The sequence below is a fragment of the Lactuca sativa genome, chromosome 4, assembly GCF_002870075.4.
Source record: "Lactuca sativa cultivar Salinas chromosome 4, Lsat_Salinas_v11, whole genome shotgun sequence".
Classification (NCBI taxonomy): domain Eukaryota; kingdom Viridiplantae; phylum Streptophyta; class Magnoliopsida; order Asterales; family Asteraceae; genus Lactuca; species Lactuca sativa.
This window is the reverse complement of record NC_056626.2, coordinates 306,322,516-306,343,605: the sequence shown is the minus strand read 5'-3', so window position 1 is coordinate 306,343,605 and position 21,090 is coordinate 306,322,516. Positions and strand designations below refer to the sequence as shown.

General features: G+C 36.9%; 1 pseudogene; it reads right to left on the bottom strand.

Annotated features, from left to right (window-relative positions):
• Positions 1–349: 349 nt before the first annotated feature.
• Positions 350–21,090, bottom strand: part of LOC111901532 (L-type lectin-domain containing receptor kinase IX.1-like) — a 117,630-nt pseudogene continuing 96,889 nt past the window's right edge.

Here is a 21,090-nt window from a genome sequence, read left to right as displayed (position 1 = left end):
TATAACAGAGTATTAGAAACAAGAACTAATTAAGAACCACTCAATGCTAGGACATTTGTCTAGTTTGTCATGTATATTGTAAAAAGCAGTGTTTTAATTAGAATTCACATTGTAACTTGCTAAAGAAATATCCCTTAAACATTGTACAAAAAATGTTAATGAAAATTAATATAAACATTATAACAACGTATATTAGAAATGAGAACTAATTAAGAACCACTCAATACTGGATATATGATATGACCCCTAGACTTATTTTTGGAGATGGCACCAGGCGTTAAAGAGGTAAGGGAAAACGTTTAGAAACGTAAAGTTCGGGCAGTATCTGTAAATCATGAATGCATAATCTTTATGACTTTGTTTCTGAAGTAGATGCATGATTAGTGGGTGTGTCATATCGGGGAGTAGGCATATTTTCGGGGACTTCAGGCGGAGTAACATTTTTTAATGCTCGAATTACTTCTGCAATGGTTAATCTTTTACTTGGATCAGGGTGTGTACATGACAACCCTACAGTCATCAAACAATTGTATTGTTTCTCATTAACGTCATGCGATAGCCTCTCATCAACTGTTAAAAGAAGTTGCTTCTCTCGGTATAAATGCGTAACCCATTCTACCAAGTCCATGTCCGAGATTTGGTTCTCCACACTTCTCCCACTCCCAATTTCCAATACAGTGACACCAAAGCTATACATATCTGTTGTCTTGCTAGCTTTACGTGAAGTAACATACTCAGGTGCGAAGTATCCCAAGGTTCCAGCCACTTTAGTAGTTTTTGAGATTTGCTCATTGCTGTTCTTAAGTCGAGCTAAACCAAAATCTCCAAGCTTCGGATTAAACCTGAATCCAGCATCACATTGCTTGGTTTGATATCTCTATGAAGAACATATTTTTCACCTTGCTCCTCATGAAGATGATGTAATGCAGATGCCAAACCCTTAGCTATTTTATATCGATTGGACCAACCAAGAGGGCCTTTATTGCCAAAGAGGTAAGAATCAAGACTACCATTTGGCATTATTTTGTATATAAGCAAGAACTTACCTTCCTCTTCGCACCAACCTACAAGTTCCACCAAATTAGGGTGTTTCAGTTTGCCTATGGTCGCCACCTCAGCTGCGTACTCGTTTTGTCCTTGTGTAGAACGTTCTGATATCTTCTTCACAGCAACCTCCTGGTGGACTGAAATTGGAAGACGTGCCTTGTAAACACCGCCAAAACCTCCTTCACCCAACTTGTTGTCTTCGGAGAAGTCGTTTGTTGCCAATTGGAGATCAGAGTAAGAATATTCCAGTGGTGAAGGCCTTGTTTCACTTTCTTTATTAGCACTACTGGGTATTGCGATCAGTTTAATTTCCTCTTGTGTGGCTTCATTGGTGCTTCTTCCATTACCTATGACCCAACCCTTCTTGAAAATCATGAAGATCACTATGCCAATAATCATGGCTATGACCATACCAATGATCAGACCTATGGCACCAGGAACTAAGTCTCCTGATATACCGGATCTCTCTTCGGGGCTTCGCCATTTACCATTTAAGGTTGAATTGAACTCCCAGTATAAAAGTGTATTTTTCTCTACAAGGATGCCGGTGCCAGCGGAAAAGCCTACGATCACCCATTCAGTCAGAACCTCCTTAAGGTCAACATGATATGAAACGCTTGAAGTTTTTGGAGGGGTTTCAGCATTGTAGGTCCAAGATACTATCATCATCATTGTTTGAGCAGTATAAGAGATTGTAACCTCAGCAACATCTCCGCTGTGGTTACCAGCACTCCAAGCGGTGGTGTTAGCTGAAAAGATGGAATTCTTGTTTATCCCAACATGCTCATACAGAGGATCCCATTGAGTGTCAACAAAACTGTCGAACTCGACATGGATCATGTGATTTTGGGACGACTCTCTATAACTAGATAAGTTATAGAGACCAAGAAAGGAACCAGCAGAGTTGGGTGGGATTTGGAAATCCGCAGGGCCAAGAAAGAATGCAAACCCGTCTCCATAGTTTGAGGTGGGTTGATCGTCGGTGTCAATGGTGAAGGAGAAACGCGTAGTGAAATCCGAGACTTTCCCTGAGCTGGAATCCCACATTTGGACTCTATCGCCGTAGATGGCTTGGCCTACTTGGCACACATAATTCACATCGGTAAACTGTACAGCTCCAGAAGAAGGCACTGCACTTCCTCTATATAGGATTTCGTTATTGTTAGAACCAAAACTACTTGAGATTTTGAAGTAAACCGAGGAAGCAAAGGGTGAAAAAGTAAGATACAATATGTTGGTAGAAAGAAAGTAATTAGAACGTGCATCTGGCCCATTGACATTGTCGAGCAGCAAGAGTACTGAGTTACAGATTCACGTGTACCAAGGTACACATTATAGCAAATATGTCTTGCTTTTATACACAACCCTTGCCGACCATCTAAATTTTATTTAATGATTATTTAAGTTTATAAGCCGGCATGGTTAGAAACAGTAAGGATTACAATCATATAGGTTTTTTTTTCAGAGTTTATGTGAGATGAAAAATATTTTTATAGTGAAATAGCAGAATACATTTTTAGTTTTAACAAATATTCCCATGAGATAGAGATGAAATTTAGAAGCGATGATGACTTGTCAGGGTAACTAATTTTTAATTTTGTTGATATTTAGTTATTGGATTTTTTGATTTACTTCTAAATTAATTGAAATTGTTCGCATTTTATCATTATCATCAATTCGGATCATAAGGGTAAAATGTAAACAATTTCAAATAATTTAGGTGTAAATCAAAATGAAAAAAAAAAATTTAATGACTAAATGTGAATAAAATTGAAAGTTTCTAACCTTTTCAAGCCATTAATATGTAAATTAATCTAAATATTATTAAGAATGAGCACAAACTGAATATGAAGGATAGGAAAGTAAGAAGGTTGTATTAATGGTGTGATATACCTTAATTGTCTAAAGTAGTAGAAATTAGACTTAGAAGTACAGTAGAAACAAATTTAATCACATAGAATTTGAAAAAACAACGAGTGTTGTGGTTTTAGGAATATACTTATAACATAGGTTTAGAAACAATCTAACATGGCATATTTGACTAAATGCTAACAAAATTAAAAGTTCATTACTACTTCAAGTCATTTTTGGAAACGATCTAAAACAACATATTTGACATGATGTGTAAGCATGAGCTTTATTCGATCCATGTTTTGTTATGTTTTATTATCAATTACTAACAACATTCTTCAGATTCACCATATATTAAATGGTCACTTAATTTTGGTCTTGGTACCAAATTATTGATCAAATCGGGTATAGTTGTCACTTAGTGGTGAACGACATAAATGTTTTTTTTTTTTGAGGTCGAAGGTTCAAATCATGTTATGGTTTATGATGAAATTAAAATTTTAATTTTAGAGTACATTAGATTTTCCATTTAAAAAAACCAAAAAACCGTTGTAATTAATTAATATTGATCACTTTTTAATTACACACGTTAAGACCACGTACATAATAGTGTTCGTTGAAATGCAACATAAATACTGGGGGAATGTGTGGATAGGTAGGCGGAATGGAATTGTTATCCTTTGTCTTGCTCTTAGTTTTTTTTAATTGTCAAACTTTTATAATTGTCTTCTTTCTCTATTTTGCACTCTTTCCCCTCTCATGAGCTTCTTGCTTTTGTCCGGTCTTGTTATTTATATAATGTTTTCCCGTTTCCAAAACAAAAACTATGGTAGTTATATAAACTAGTGTAGTCCCCATGCTCCGCATGGGTCATAATAATTTTTGTTTTTTTTGTTAACTGTTGAAGTTGTTTTGAGTGGATGAATGTCAAACATTCATTAATTTTAGTTGTTTCAAATTTCACAAAATGCAGCCTCCCTCCAAGGATAGGAAAGCTCCTCCTGCCATTAGTAACTCCAAATCTCTCCTTCATGGACTTCTTTCTTATGTCATTGAATAATCTATCCTCACGTCTTGTAAAATAAACTAACCTTATGAGAGACCCTGATACAAATCGTTGAAATTAGATCATATTTACAACTACAAAGGCATTCAAGAAACACAAAAGAGCAATCTTGTAAAATTACAACTAAATTAAACTAAAAGAAGAAAATTTACCTCCAATGTCTAAAGCCAATTGTGACATATCATCAGATCGATTAGGCAAAAGAATGGTGGGATCTCTTTCTTCAAAATCCCCTTAAATAAGCTTTGGCCTTGAAGTTGATCCGTGAATTGATTTTGCAACAGGTGGAACCATTTCTTTTCCTGTATCTTCTACCTCTTCAGAGCTACTTTTTCTCATATATGTTCTTGGTGGCTTCATTTATATTCATTGCTAAATTCAATGTTATCACTTTCTCCATCTAACCACCTCCTAAACAGGTCAATAGCAAATTGGATTCCTTCGTTGCTTCAATTCATATACTGACACACAATTCAGAAATAAATTATTCAAAAAGCTACACATGCGAAGGCACCAAAGAGGTAAAACCAAACGAACGAACGTTCAACGAACAAACAACAATCAATAATTGTTTAACATTGCATGCATATCAAATGACGTTATCAATACAAAATTTATCATACCCACATGGAAATTCACCTAACCAACACGTTATTCTCATTTGCATAAATTCTATTTTCAATAAAATCGTGTTCCTTCGACAAAATTTCAACTTCAAAATTAATAACTAAATGAGTATTAACTTAACTAAACTTTACACCACATACGACGAACAACGTACAAACATGGACATCATAATTGCAATTTGCGACAATTAACCATTGAGAGAACCAGAATTGGGAATTGCGTCGATTGCGATGGTGGTAGAGCTTACTGCGGCGCATGAAAATAAACGTATGTGATAGTCGACCAGGGCGGTGGACCGTGATGGTAAGAGGAATCGATGGTGGTGATAGCCGAGAAGCGAAGAAGACATGAAACATTGAGATTTCATATTTTTGAGAACGATTTGGGATCAGACGTAATCAGGCACACCAATCAGGTTTTCATGAAGCGGTGGATATCACACCGTAATACGTAATCAGGCACACCGATCTTATTCTGATTGGGCGGTAGGATCAGAAATGGGCTTACCTACTGAACCCGCAAGCCTTAGCTCCAACATCAACACTAAATCTCCAGCCAGTAAAAAAAACTCAAAGCCGATAAAAATTATTAGCTGCCAAAACATTTACCCCACGGCTAAAAAAACACTGTAGCTAAGCCTGTTGGAAATTAATTGTATGTATAATAATGCAACATCAGGCAAAAAAAAAAGAAGGACGAATTATGTCAATCCCTTAGCTACTTTACTGTAGCTAAGGGTAGACAATTCTAATATATATGTATAATAACTCTTATCTAGAAGCCCTTCCTATCAGCGTATACGTGTCAAAGGGGAAGAAGGGTTGACATCGTGGATGGAATTTGAAGTATCATTAATTAACGATATTCTAATTAAACCAAAGTCTGTGGGCACCAACTTTGGTTTTAGGCAATTTAATTTTGTTTTGGCAATTTAAGTTCTTATGCCAATTAAGTTTATATTGCTATTATCTTATTATGCTTTAAATTGTCAAATTATATTTTTAGTCTCTTTATTTTGTAAAGTAATTTTTTACCTAAACAACTACTATATAATATATCACTTTTAATTCTTTAATTTTATAAATTAAAATATTCATTTTCAATAATATATATATATATATATATATATATATATATATATATATATATATATATATATATATATATATATATATATATATATAAAATTTGTTTTTCCTATAATCACCACTGGCCACTGTAATTCTAAAAAATATATTTTGACCCTTTCAACTTTAAACTTTATAAAACGTTTTTTTTATGATACCGACTTTTTTAAACTTTGGAGTTTATCTACGTTTCCATATAATTATTTCTTAATTTTTTTATGCTTATTTTCATATGCAGTTTCTGCATATGAGCTGGATACTATATAATAAATTTGGGGTTATTTGAATTTTTGTTTGTTAATTTATGAAAATCTTTAGAAAAATCCCAATATTTTGGAAAATCTTTAAAAATTCCTAAATTGTTTTTTTAACATAAAGGTCCGACTATTTATCCTTTTGAATAGTAAAGCTCAAGAAACCGGCTAATTTATTTACTTTACTCTTTTTTAACTTGTTCAGCAGGTCATGAGACTAAATTGTTATTTTTTCCAAAATAATAAGATTGGTCTGTAGATTTTGTCAAAATTTATATATAATATATAAACGTATATTTTTACGCATTTTATATATATATATATATATATATATATATATATATATATATATATATATATATATATATATATATATATGTTTACATATATTTTTAATGTATAAACATATTTTTGAAGTATTTATATGTATGTTTAGGTATTTTACATATTTCTTATGTAGTTTTATGTATTATTCTTTATATTACATATTTATATTTATTTTTACGTATTTGTGTATTTTATATATTTTTTATATAGATGTTTATTTATTTTAAATGTATAAATGTATTTGTGTACTTTTAAGTATTTTACATATTTTTTTTTATGTATTTTTAACTGTTTTTTATGTATTATGTATTTATCTATATTTTTACGTATTTATGTATTTTTTAAAGTTTGTTATGTAGATATTTATGTATTTTTAATGTAGAACCGTATTATTTTTATGTATTAATTATACTTTTTACTTCAAGTCATCTTCACCATTTTATCAAATTCTTGCAGCTTCATCGAGTACATCATAATAGTTTTCCTATATACCAACATATTTTAAGCTTTTCTCATTCGATTATATTGAAATTAAACATCAAATTAAAACAGAAAATAATAATATATGTAGATACGGACAATTCACCAGTCTCATTTGTCCCCAAGGAGCCCCCAAGTCTCATGTGGAGAAGATGAAGATGTTTGTGCTGGAAAATTTTTATTCCTTACATCATTACATGACTTTAAATCTAAAAGTTAATGGAACATCAAACATTTAACGATTTCATATTAACTCATTGTTTAATTCAACCTTATTTAAAAACATTGTTGCATATTTTGTATAAGGAAAAACATTATTGTATATTTATATTCTTTGGTTTAAACTTATATTTATTATTTTTTTGATTACTATTCGTAATAATTAATGGTATTTGAGTAATCCTCCGATTAATCCACACCTAACCCATTAGTACTTTAATCTCAGTCCATCGATGTTGTTTTACAACCTTGGTATTAGGTAAAGAACCTTAGAAATGCTATTACATACTTAAATTCCTTTCGATAAATTCAGAATTTGTAATGGATATATAGTTTGTTCACGGTCAATAAATTTTTCTCTAATTTCAACATCCCTAAGACGGCCGTGTTATGCCTGAAGGCATAAATTATTATTTGTTTTTTAATTCAAGTTTTAATTTCAAGATATGCGAATGGGAAAATCTTTAAATATGTGGGTATGTAACAAAATGATCTAGACATACTCGAAGAGGCTATAGGAATTAGATGAAATAGTGAAGACAACTTGATGTAAAATACATAAAAACATTAAAAATAATACGATTATACATTTAAAGTATATAAAAATACACAAATATTGTAACGACCCAATAATTATAAGGTAAAATTTTCATTTTTAAGTCAACCATAAACATCTTTAATCGATTTAACATTAAAAATTATATTAGAGTAAAATAATTATCAGAGTACAATCCCAAAATCACAAATGCGAAAACATGGGTGGATGCGGTGCAGTCATGTCAGGCCCTTTCCATTCGAACCAGAAGTACCTGAAAACATTTTAAACATAATCCATAAGCACAAAGCTTAGTGAGTTCCCCAAAATACCACATACCATACATATCATGCAAACATACATACATCAGGTCTCGCCCAGGGCTCCACCCGATACATTCATCAGGCCCCGCCCGGTACATTCATCACGCCCCGCCCGGTGCCTTCGACCCACTAAACACTGGTGACAGTCAAATAGATGCTAATCATTATACACATGCAAGAGTCACACATACAACTAGCATATTAATCATAATAAATCATGGGCCGACATTGGTTCCTTCGACCCACTAAACACTGGGAGGAGACTCACCTATTCTGTTGTCAGTCAAATAGATGCTAGGGTTGTTGAACTGGAGAATCCCTACGCTAACCAATCAATTACAACCTCAATTAATAATTAGGCCATAAACCATAATCAGGAATCGAGCTCATTTTTCCAATACCAAGGGTAAAAGAACATTTTACCCTTCCTTCACTTGGTCGAAAGTCAGAAAGGCTAGTGGCCCAAAAAGGCCCAAAACCCTAATAGTCAAAGTATGGCCCAACTCACAAAAGTCAACGAAAAGTCAACAGCTGTTGATTACGCCTAGTGTACTCAGACGGACGCCCGGTGAACGCCACCTTTGGCCAGTACGCACTGCGTATGCGCTGGGTACACTAAGCGTACTCCATAGCAGCCCAATCTCACCATTAAGTGCTTAATTGGTTAAGCCACTAAGTCCACTTTTTAGATCTGATACTAAATAATGTCTTAACACATAAAGTTGAAAACTTTACTCCTTGGCATGTCCTAATGGAACCCAATACTTGTTTTTGACGATTTAAACCCATAATAAGACCCTTAACTCATGCATGGTCCAATATAACACATCAAGATTCTACTTTTACGATTCCTAATGACTCCATAACGGATAAAGTTTCCAACTTTATCCATTAGAATGGTCGAACCAACCAAGATCCAGTCTTTAAGTCTCAAAGCATCACACCCCAAAACTGGAACGACGGAAATGTTCTGGGGTGGATGACGTCATGTCAAGTATCACAACATATGCAGTATAGTAATCAAAGTACAACAACCATTGCATTAATAGTAATAGTTTTACATAAGTTACATTTTATAGGGACATCAAAGTAATACATAAACTAGTATAGATGCAGCTCGGTTCTAGGCTGACTTCGAAAAAGCTCCCGGGGTGTACCTGTCTATCGCTGACCTGAGAATACAAGATATTTTGAAAGTGAGTATCAGCATTTTTAATAATGCTGGTGAGTTCAAAAGTATATAGTGTCATTTGTGTAAGTAAGTATTTTATTCAAAATAACTTTATGAAAAGTAGTAGTTTAGAATCTACGGTGTATTAGCGTCCTTTCCAGAAAATCCTATATTTTCTAAATAAAAGCAGTCTTCTACCAAGACCCGACAGAGTTATGTTTTAAAGAGTAATTTTCCCCGAAATACTATCATTATCAGAAAACAGTATTTACTTTAAAGGAATAATGAGAAAATCACAAGTAAAAATACCAGGGGAAAAGTAACATATGCCTCAGCAGCAATACTGCTGATTAAGGAAAACGAAATCATAGACTCTAGGAGAATATCGAATGAATGATATGTTTGGCTCAGTCTAACAAAAAGAAGCACAGACTCCAGACAGTATCGAATGAACGATACAGCTAGCAAAGTCTAAAACAAGAGAATACAGACTCCAAACAGTATCAAATGAACGACACAGCTAGCAAAGTCTAAAACAAGGAAATACTGACTCCAGACAGTGTCAAATGAACGACACAGCTAGCAAAGTCTAAAACAAGGAGATACAGACTCCAGACAGTATCGAATGAACGACACAGCTAGCAAAGTCTAAAACAAGGAAATACAGACTCCAGACAGTGTCAAATGAACGACATAGCTAGCAAAGTCTAAAACAAGGAAATATAGACTCCAGACAGTGTCAAATGAACAACACAGGTAGCAAAGTCTAAAACAAGGAAATACAATGATAAATCTTGTTACCTTAAGGCCATGAATTATAAGGTAAACATGGAGATACTCGTAACCATACTGATTGACAGTAGAGAACTTGACGCCCTGCAAGCGTCGGTAATGAATGTGACATTTGTCACCCCTTGGCTTGGTAGGTCAAGGACTGTAGCTAGCAGTCAGGGTGTGGGAGTGTCAGTCCCGTATAGATCTATACACATAATGCCCGCTCTCCCTCCAGGAGACTCTGGTTACCAACTCGACAACGGGGAGATCCGTGTCTCGAAGATGCATCTCGTATTTCGAATTCTATTGTAAGTACCGGAATAATGATATAGATTCACGAATGAACTGACTCCTTTGGAATTCTCGTACTAGAAAGAGTAAATAGAGGCTCCTAACTATTCCTATAATAGTTACTAGTGTCTCTGGTCTATGAACGGTGACTGGAAGAATGCCCATGCTACCCAAGGGAAATGAACTAGTCGATAGAAACCTTTATGTCTATACATGTATACATAATATATAACTAATGTTTGAATGAGCTTTGGACGGATAACCGATACCCACCAGACCACATCCCAACGAGGAAAAGGAAATAGGGTGAACTAGCCTTCCTAAGTCTTTCAAACAGTATTTATATAACTATACAAATATAAGCATGTATTTTAACGAAATAAAAACATAGAAGAAAACTCTGATGAAAACCTTGGAAAAACCTTTACGCATAAGAAAGTTTACGACTTGATCTCAGTTTGTAAAAAAAGTTTTGAAAATCTTCGGAATCCTTTGAAAAACCTTTCATACTTTATCAAGAGTTGAAAACATAATTTGGAAATCTTTAAGTTGGATAAACAGTTTAATATGCAAAATCTATTTTTCTATACAGTTATTAATCACATGGGATTTATCTAATAACTGTACAATTCAACTTGTTTTCCCCCCTATAAAAGCAGTAAAATCATTTAAAAGGTTAATTCAGGGGTATGAACTCACCTGCTGTAAGTGGATCGGATGGAGGTGCCGGTTGGGTGCTCGGTGTCAAGTAAAGACTTGAACACACTTAGTGACCTATTAACATATGATGACATATGTTTACATACAACTAGTAATTATAATACTAATTAAACACGTACACACATCCTAGTGTGCGAAAAACACTTTGGTCAAGTGCTAGGATGCTAGTGGGTTGAAATAAGGGGGTGTATGGCCTAGTTAAGGAGTTTACTCTTCAAGAGTAAACTCTTTATGGAGTTTTTGGCCCTAAGACCATATCCCCATGAGTTTACGGCCGTAAACTTATGGGTGGTAAGCTCTTGGATGCTAAAAGGTCTTATATCACCTATAGAATTAGGCTAGGTTCACTTTTAGGGCATATGAAGGGTTTAAGGCTCCAAATGAACCACTTAAGGGAGTTCACGACTGTAAAACTAGAGTTTACGGCCGTAAACTCTCACTTGGTCATTCCCTTCATGAATTAAGGTCTTAAATGCAAGAATATAGGGTTCTATGCATTATTTCAAGCCATATGGGGAACTTAGGGCACCATTTGACCACTTTAAGGGAGTTTACGGCCCATGGACCAATCCTTAAGGGGTTTACGGCCATAAACTCCTAGGTCCTTGGTTTCTTTGATGTTTAAAGCCCCTACTTCATTTGTGGTTGGTTCTATATATTTACCCAAGCCTTAGGAGGTGTTTAAGGGCAAATTTAACACCTTAAAAGGTGTTCACGACTCATGAAGAGGGGTTTACGGTCCAAGAGTGTTCTTGGGCCATAAACACATGATTTTGCCACCTTTGGATGATTTAAACACGAATTTGCATGTTAAATGAGCTATACAACAAGTTAGGGTAGATTACTTACGATTATGGAGCTCGAACGAGGCGTTTTTGGATCGAAATCGGCTTGTAGAGAGAGAGAGAGAGAGTAGAGAGAGGGTGGAAAGTTTCAAATGGAGTCCACTCACCCTTATATAGGGGTTGATTTTGAGGCTCAGTGGAAATCTACCCGATACTGGCGTTAAACGGGGCTTTTGGTCGCACCCGATTAAATGGTCGTAATTTGACTTGGTTGTGGCTAAAAACTTTTCAAGGGAATATTGAGGGTGTTTCTAATTTGTTTCAACCGTTATGAAGTCATAATAAAGTCCAAATTTAATTAACCTAATCCAAAAGGTTAACGGACAATTTATTACGGTGACTTTCATTAACGGAAGAAGAGGTTAAAATGACGGGATAAATTTCGGGTTGTCATATCATCCCCCCGTTAGAGGGAATTTTGTCCCGAAATTACGGTTTAGGCAAGGAAGTGGCATGAACAAATGGGTAGAGAGATGAGGGAACTTCCTATTCGGTTGGTCCTCGTACTCCCAAGTGAACTCTGGCCATCGCTTGGCGTTCTAACAAACCTTCACTTACGGGTTGCGGACTCCGTTTCATTCAGTTAGCAATTCCCACAGGTTCATCTACGAAGTTAGGGTTCCCAATGATTTCTATCAAGATGTATGGAATACAGAGAGTGACGTCGGGCAAACACATATCAAGTCTAAGAAGTGGATTGACTTGGGGTGAAACTTATGGAATTTTCTAAAGTAGTCGTGGTCTGAAGAAGGTTGGACCGATCTTTGTAAAGAATCTCGGATGGTCCTAAACTCTCGGAAAGGTAGAGCTTTTCAGTACTTAGAACGTAGTGTACTTCTATGGCGAGATCATCACTGGCGTGACCGCCATTTTGAAGTTCTAAAAGTTCTCTCTTACTGAGGGTGTAGTCCTTCAGGTTGGTTCTTAGAGGGTTCAGGTTATCCTCGGATTCGTGTTTCCTGTTGATTGGCCCTCGGAAGTTTTTCTGGTTCATCGGATGAATTGGGTGTCTACGGGTATCTGTTTGCTGCAGGGGAGTCTATCTCAGCCTCGTGCAAAATGAATCTTCACTTCTGATCCTCGAGGTGTTTCTAACGGAAAGCCTCGTAGTCGGTGAGATAGGGTTTTACCAGACGAGTGTTTAGAAAGTTTTTAACCTTCTCACCATCGTCTAGCTGACGCTTTCTCAATATGATTCTTATCGGGAAAGAATCATGCTCTTACTTGCTTTGCTGTTTCATGAATAGCAAGCTCTGCTCAGGGCTGACTCAATCCTTAAAGATTTTCTGAAGTGTTGGACTATCTCGGGAGGTGGTTCTACTATTTCCGTGTGAGATAGTATTCTTGGAACACCTAGTAGCCCGATGAATCTCTAAGATATTCCCTATTCTATAAGGCATCGGTTTATTCCAGTTCTAGAAAGCATGTTTTCCTATATAACCCATCGACTAACACCTAGACAGGTGTTGAGTCTATAATCTCTTCGGGATCTGGGTTACGAGGCTTAACGCATCTTACTTTTGGACTTTAATCAAGTGTTCTGGGCTGCGGTGGTTATCCTGTGGTTCTTGGCATTCGAGTATCCACTTCGGAGAATGCAGTCTATCGTCTTCAGGGCGACGGTGACTCCTTTCACATGGGGAGGCAAAGTGTCCTAGGCACTACTCATCAGTAACAGGGTGGACGAAGTACCTGAGTAGTGCGAGCATCTTTTGCAACTACACTTCTGAAGGTTCTGAGTTTTCTCGATCTAGGTCAAATCTAGAGAGTATAGTATTTCGTCACTCGAAACTTCTAATTTCCTCATTCACTCTTCTCAGCATTTTGCTCATCGGAGCCTTCAAGTTTCTGGGATATCTGCTGAGATGCTTAATTTGTGGGATTAAGCGTGAATGGATGGTCGTAGTCAATGTCCTTGACTCTTATGACTCGAACTTCTTTTCAACCGAGGGTGTTAGCTACTATATTGGTTTAACCAGGATGACAACAAACTTCGGATTTGTGGTCATTTTAGTAGCTCAACCCACAGTGGTTCTCTTGACTCTAGTTCCCATTCTATGGGATAGGATGAAGGGTTTTACTATGAGGTTCGTGGTAGAGCCCACACTTGGCTTAACCACTAATACTTGGTGTATGCAAGCCGTATATAATTGAGGTCGGCAGGATGTTCAGTTGTGCGACTCCACCCCAGACCCACAACCAAATGAGGAACAGGGAGTAGGGAGGAAGCACACATCTTAATCTTTTTGATCTGAATTATATACCACTCTTATGCATATACCCAGTTAATAGTAGTCAATCCTATGATTTCTTTCCTCTTGATTCACGAACCTAATTGCGAGGTGCTAAGGGTCCTTCTGGGGGATCTACGGAGTGAGTTTCGGGTGGTTATCGTCTTCTGGAATGCCTGCGGTGTCTTTCGCTTCGGGTTCTATTTTTCTAAGGAAGGGTTGGTTAACAACGTGCGATACCCTACTCAGGGGTATTTCGGAAGGTTTTAGATAAGAGAGACGACTGACGGATCGCATTAGGTTTTATTATTAAGTTTGGAAGAACTTTTATTTTCCAGAATGGTTACAGTGAAAGTTCTTTTTACACAGCACTAGGAATTTACTCATGGTTGCACTGAGTCGAACCATGATTGATAGAGGCGTCGAAGTTGGCATACATCGACATGATATAGAATGAGGGTTGATAGGGCCATGTGCTGAACGGGCACACAAGTTCTTAGTGTCTCGGATTTCGTCCTGTGTATCACTGTCGCGGATACTTGGACTGATAGAGTCGACGTGAAAACTATAGAGGGTCCTGAGGTTTCGGAATAATGTACTTTTCATGAATGGATTCTCACGAGGTCTCTCTATAATCGCTTAGTATACACTAGTCATGTATAATTAAGGTAGGAAGGACTGTTGAATGAGCGACTCCGCCCTAAATCCACAACCAAACAAGGAACAGGAAATGAGGCAGCATCACTCACTCAAGGTCTATCCATCTTAATTATACATGGCTTTAACGTATATACCGAGCCATTATAGCTTTACCTGATGAAATTTGAATTCTTACAACAGTGTTGCGACTTTTGCCTTAACGGGAGAGTAATTACATTTAGAATTAGTCTTTTAATGTTTTCGGTTAGTTATCGGAGATTTGAGAGACGTACCAAAATTTTACCGGGTTCGTTGATGCTTCCCCTAGGTATTAGGGTTAGACTCCTCATGTGTCTTTGTCGTTTCTTTCAGTTGGGCAGTCCCGCTTGAAGTGCCCAATTTCACCACATAAATGGCAAACTGGACTGGACCCGACATTGGTGGTTGATGTAATGAACTCACCCGGGGCACTGCAGGTACGAGAGGTATGGCCCTTCCTGTTGCACCTAGCATAAAAGAGTTCCCGACATATGCCATGATGATGGTAGCTACACTTGCTGCAACGGGGAAGGGTCCCTAGGTATGGTCTTCTTGAAGTTGGGACGGGAGGGCTGACAGGGGTATTAACTGTCTTAGCTCGTTGCCCTTCGGAAGGTCCTTGAGCTGAGGTACTTCCCTCCTCGTTCTTGAACTTTCTCTTCAGTGGTGTTGGTTGAGGTTCTTGGGTGGCTGGGTACGCAGGTGTTGGTTGCTGTTGTCTATTGCTAGGATCGAGATTCCTGATAGGGCTCTTGCTAATAGTGGCGTTGTTAGCATTCAGTTGAGCCATGACAGCTGCTATGGCTGCCGAGACTGCAGCTTGGAACGTAGCTTCATCGAATAAGAGAGTCGGTTTTTTGCCAGTGGATCGGTTACGTTTCTTCGGAGGCATGGTTTTTCCTACACGAAAAGGTACACAAGCTGATAAGAGACGATGGTTCTCTTCGGGTAGTTACCTTGGGTTCTCCTCCCTTGTAGACATACTGAATCTCTACTCCGTCTTACTTCCGATTCTGACTCTGAGTGTCATCGATGCATGGTGGATGACTGGAAATCTCGGAAGTTTAGGCGAATTTCCCACCGGTGTCCCTAAAAGATATAGGCACTTGGTGGTTTCAATAGTCTCATCTTGGTTCATTTATTTCCGAACTGGAAATCTTCTCAATGAACCTCTTCTGGGTCTGAGTCAACTCTTTTTTCGAACACTGGAGTGGATAGGGTTTTCTACCGGGTTCGTGCGAGAATGGAAATGTCTAAAGAATCCTAACAGATTATTAAAACATTTCACTGGGTGATCCATATCGAGTCCTGCTACAATTACATAGGGTACACAAATTATATATAGCTTAGATCCGATAGGCCTTCGAATATGTGATACTACTCTATATCCACATCCAAACAAGGAAAAGGAAGTAGAGCGAAACCACACATTCTTAGTTTATGGGATCCTTATTATATATAACCTTGGGAGTATACCCTCTGTTATCGTAGGTATATCAATAAGGATCTTTTTAGTTTTTCACACAAGGTTATCTATGGATCCTAAAATACCCCTATGGTATTTTAAATTTCTTGTTTGATTCTTGACTTCTGAATATGATTCTGGGATTAATGTGAGTCTTTTAGTATTCCAAAATACTCCCATAATATAAACTTTATGTTTGGCTCTAGCATTCCTAGTTGGTAAGTTTCAGGCCTGTTGCAACACCACCATCATTCCCAAGCACACGTTCATCGCATCTCGAATAAATGTAGTTGATCAGGTTACATTTATTCCAGCTTACGATTACATAACTGCCCGGGCTTGACGGTAATGCTCAACATCCGAAGACTTTTATTCTTGTTCTTCTTGTGATACTTTGTTCGGGTATTTAGATTCTGGATGTTCTTATACTTTGGTAAAATATGGTTATATTTTAAAGTATAATTCTTGGACAGAGTGTTTTATCCCTATGTATTTATAGGCTGTATATCTTTTATGAATTGATATACTGTTGGGTCAAAAATGTGGTTTATACTTTGCTTTTCTAGGAAATTGTATTTTTATGTAATATTGTATATGTGTTTACGGTCAGGAAGTGAGTTTACAACCGTAAACCCAGTTTGCGGCCCAAGTGTATATATATAGGGGTGAGGGGTGTGAGGAAAAGAGTGATGAACACCAAGGAGCTTAAGTGTGTGTATTCTAAGGTGTTCTAGAGAGAGAAAAAAGAGAGTGTGTGTTAGTGTGTGTGAATGTTGTACCCGAATCTTCATTATAATAATATCATACAAGATTCATCATCATCTTCTTCTATTTGATCTGACATCATCCGTTTGATTGGGATTCCGCACCATCAAACGGATCTGATTGATACACAGGCAGATTAGGGACTTACAATTGATATCAGAGCTTGGTTGTATCAATCAATTTTTTCAGATCTGGAGCTTATTTGATTTTATTTTGAAGAGATTTTTGCGTTTTTGGATAGATCTCGCAAAAATAGGGGGGGTTTGTTCTTCGTGTTTTTTCCTAAAAACGAGTTTTTGACCGAGTTTTGGAGCAAAAAAGGTGAAAAAAAACCGCTGTTTTTCGTCAAGAACGAGTTTACGGTCTTTGAAGGAGAGTTTACGGAGTTTGAAGGGTTTACTGGCCGGAGTTTACGGCCGGAAACTGGTCGCCGGAGTGTGCGGCCGGCAGTTTACGGCGGCGGTGTGCGACCTCGGCTCGACAGTAAGGCTCGGTGATCGGCTTGAAGGACGGCTCGACTCAGCAGCCTTTCCGATTGGCTTGGTGTTCGGCTCTCCTCGCACGCGCGTGTAACCTTAGCAGAAGCAGCAAGTCCTCTAAAAAAATTTGCGTCTGGCAAGGATCGAACCCGCGTCTATTGGGTCCTCCTTCCCTCCGCCTTACCAGTTGATCTAGCAAGGAACATGTTACAATCCTCCGCGACCTAATTCAAACCGATTCGTTGCTGCAACCAAGTTTCGCATTATTTACACTTTCTGCCCAAAAATTCAAAATCTTTTATTTTTAAAAACCATTTTCAACCAAAAATTTTAGTTTTTAAATTTTTAACTTTTATTTTTGACTTTTTAATTAAAATTTTGACTTTAACTTTTAAAGTTTGACCTTTGACTTTCTCGTTTGACTTTTAAATTTTCAAATTTAGATTTTCAGTTTGACTTTTAAGTTTGACTTTTCAAGTTCGACTTTTGAGTTTGACTTTTTTAAATTTTAGTCAAAGTGCATATTTAAAAAAAATAAAAACAAAATAAATAAATAAATAAATAAAATGAGTTCTTCAAACGTTTTAGTCAATAAAGTCTCATGTTCTCAATCTTGTGAAACTACGATTAAATTTCTTCGGGACCAAATTGATTTATTAAAAAGAAAAGTAGAGGACCTTAAATATGAGGGTTATCAACTTAGGAAGGGACAGAAACCACTTAAGGCCCAACTAGAAGCCAAAACAAAAGATTTAAAAAAAAATCAGTCAGAATTCAGAGAAAAGTGTGAAATTTATGATTATACTAAGACACAACTTGATGTTGTGACCAAAGAACTTGATGAGTTAAAAATTAAAAGTGGAAAAACAGATGTGAGTTTCAAAAATTATTCTGCTTCTAGTAAAACAGTTGAGTATTTGTATGAAACCCAATTGAAATTTAAAGAAAATCAAAACAAGGGTTTAGGGTATGATTGTGTTCCTCCCCCTTTTAATCATAACTACACATCAATCCATTTGACATGGAACGAAATTGACAGGGAGCCACATCTTCGATATGGCAAACCTGCTGGTTTCGTTTCAAGAGGTTTTATTAGCATTGAAAGTACTAACATTTCTACTTCCCCTACAAATAAACCCTTAGACCAGGCAAAGCATGGAGTCGAAGGACCTGATAATGTTTCTGTTTCCAATGAACAACCTACTATTTCTGATGATAAAGTTGATGATGCATCTTGTGATGCCTTTGATGCTTTTGCATTGGATCATGTTGAGTTAAATTTTTTGGACATATTTGATTATTTGTTTGAAAATACTGATGTTCCTGTTTCTAGCACATCTACTTCATGTGCAGGTAAAGTAGCAGAAGATGAGAACAAGGAGAACACCACTGAACAAACCAATATCTCCTTGAACTCTGAGTATGTTGCTTCGAACTCAACTGCTTCTGATCAACCTGCCATTGAGAAATACAGGCCACCAATTCCAGCGCAACAGAGTTATTGTGGCAAGTGTGCATGTGGGAACAACAAGAGACAAGGCAAGGATACGCCACCAGGGGCAGGAAGAAACAATTTCCCAGTGAAGAAAAAGACTTGTTTTCACTGTGGAACACCTGGTCATATTGCCCGAAATTGTCCAAATCGCGCATACGTTCCTTGTTATGCACAAGGATGGCAGAACGCGCCAAGAGGGAGATACTCCAAAAGAAACCCCTCAAGGTCACGTTCAGACCATGACGACTGGAATGCCAAGAAGGCCAAGAATTCAACTCCCAAGGCCAATAATCAAACTCCCAAGGCCAAGATTCAAACTTCAAAAGACAAGAATCAAAATCCCAAAGTCAAGAAGGGAATGTCAGCCAAGAAGCCAAATCAAAGAGATGATCCCGTAAAATCAAAATCAAAGTCTTCTCAACGGCCGACATCAAGATCAAAAGCAAGTACTGAGCCACCCATCGGATCAAACAAGAAATGGGTTAAACCCGAATATAGATGGGTACCAAAGGTGAAAACTCCCAAATCTTCTAATGACTTTAACATTTCATCGTCTTTTGTTTGTGATAAACAAGACATGTCATGGGAGAAAGTATCATGTGTTGATGACAAAGGTCGACCCAGTTTCAAAATGGACTGGGTTCCAAAGACCAATTGATCCCGCTCTGTGTCGGAGCAGCTATGGAGGCATATCATCAGACTTTGGTTTGTTGGTAGTGGCTGTTCCTGGAACTTGATAGGGGACATCTCTCAACTGTACAACATTCAAACATTTGTTTGAGAGTTTGTGTCCTTTGTAGGAAGGGAAGAAAGGAAGTGATCACTCACCGGGTTAGTGCGTAACGACATGAAGAATTTTCGGATCTGTTCTGAGATTATGCATGCTGTTCTCAGACCTTCTGGATGCAAATTCAATCGGTGACTTACGGTTTGAGTTTTCTTCTCTATAATCTTGAGTTTTTCTTAACCTAATTCGCTTTAAAGATTAATTTTTGTTTTAGGATAGTTTAAATTTGCGCATTTACTTTCGTTTCTCTCCTATGCACAAATTTAGGGGGAGAAATAAAAACAAAACAAAAATTAGAAAAGTTTAAAAAATCCAAAAACATTAGAAAATCAGAAAATCAAAAAAAAATTATGTTGGTTATGATATGTGATTGAGGGAGTTGTTTTGGGAAGTGATATGATCATGTGATAACAGGCAACCTGAGTCTGCGTAACGTACCCGAAGTTGAAGGGTCTATGCTCTGGTTTGATGCGTCGGTAGGCACGAAATATTTTAAATGGACTTGACTAGGGAGAGTTGAACTTTGGAAATTTATAGACTTGACAAATCTTGACCTAGTTAGATCCGTTCAGCCTGACAATACGACGCTCAGATAGGTTGAGCAGGGAGATATATATGGGAATCTACTCGTCACATTAATTGAACCCGTACTTGGAACCGTGGTTTAACTTTTCCTCGATGTGCAGATTCTGTCCTTAATTCCGGTTGGATGGAGCGACTAGTAAATTCCGATAAATTAGGTCGGTAGAATATCATTTTCTTTCTTTCCGTCTGTTAGTCATATGTTGTCTCCTTTGCGCGACTTCCAATCCGACCTGGTACACAACATATGCAACTCTATTTCTCTGCAGGTTATATATGTTAAAGACTTCTTATCTGTTAGTCATATGTTGTCTCCTCTGCGCGACTTCTAATCCGACCTGGTACATAACATATTCAACCTTCTACTTCTCAACCCCTCTGAAGTTATAAGAAATAAGTAATAGAATTCTGAATCTATCCTCTCTCTGAATGGTTGTCTGCTCACCCGGTGTAAGGAGTACTCTAGAAGTTCTTGATAGCTGGGGCATATCAAGAAGCAGGAAACACGTTCCAGTACTCTTAAAATTGAACTCATACAGATTGTCTATAGATCTCACTGCTCAATTTAGGTGGACAACAATATCCCTGGTCGTCGTCAGATGAATGGACCATAAGATATAGTATTTAAGAAATTAGGATCAGATATAAATTTTAGGATTTTAAGGTCATCCTGTCTTGTAACAAATAGTATGTCCTAAATCTGTCACAAATTTTTCGTGTTTAAGTGGACCACAATACCGACGATCGACCAAACAAAGATGTGAATATGGAAGGTACCGACAAGTGGATAAAGGCTGTCTAAAAACTTTGATCCCAAATCATTCTTAAAGTTAGATATCATTTTTATTTTTGTTAAATTTGTCATAGTTTCTTCTAATTTAAATATTATGGGAAAATTAAAAAAAAATAAAAAAAATTAAAATTAATAAAAAAAATTCAAAAAAAAATCAA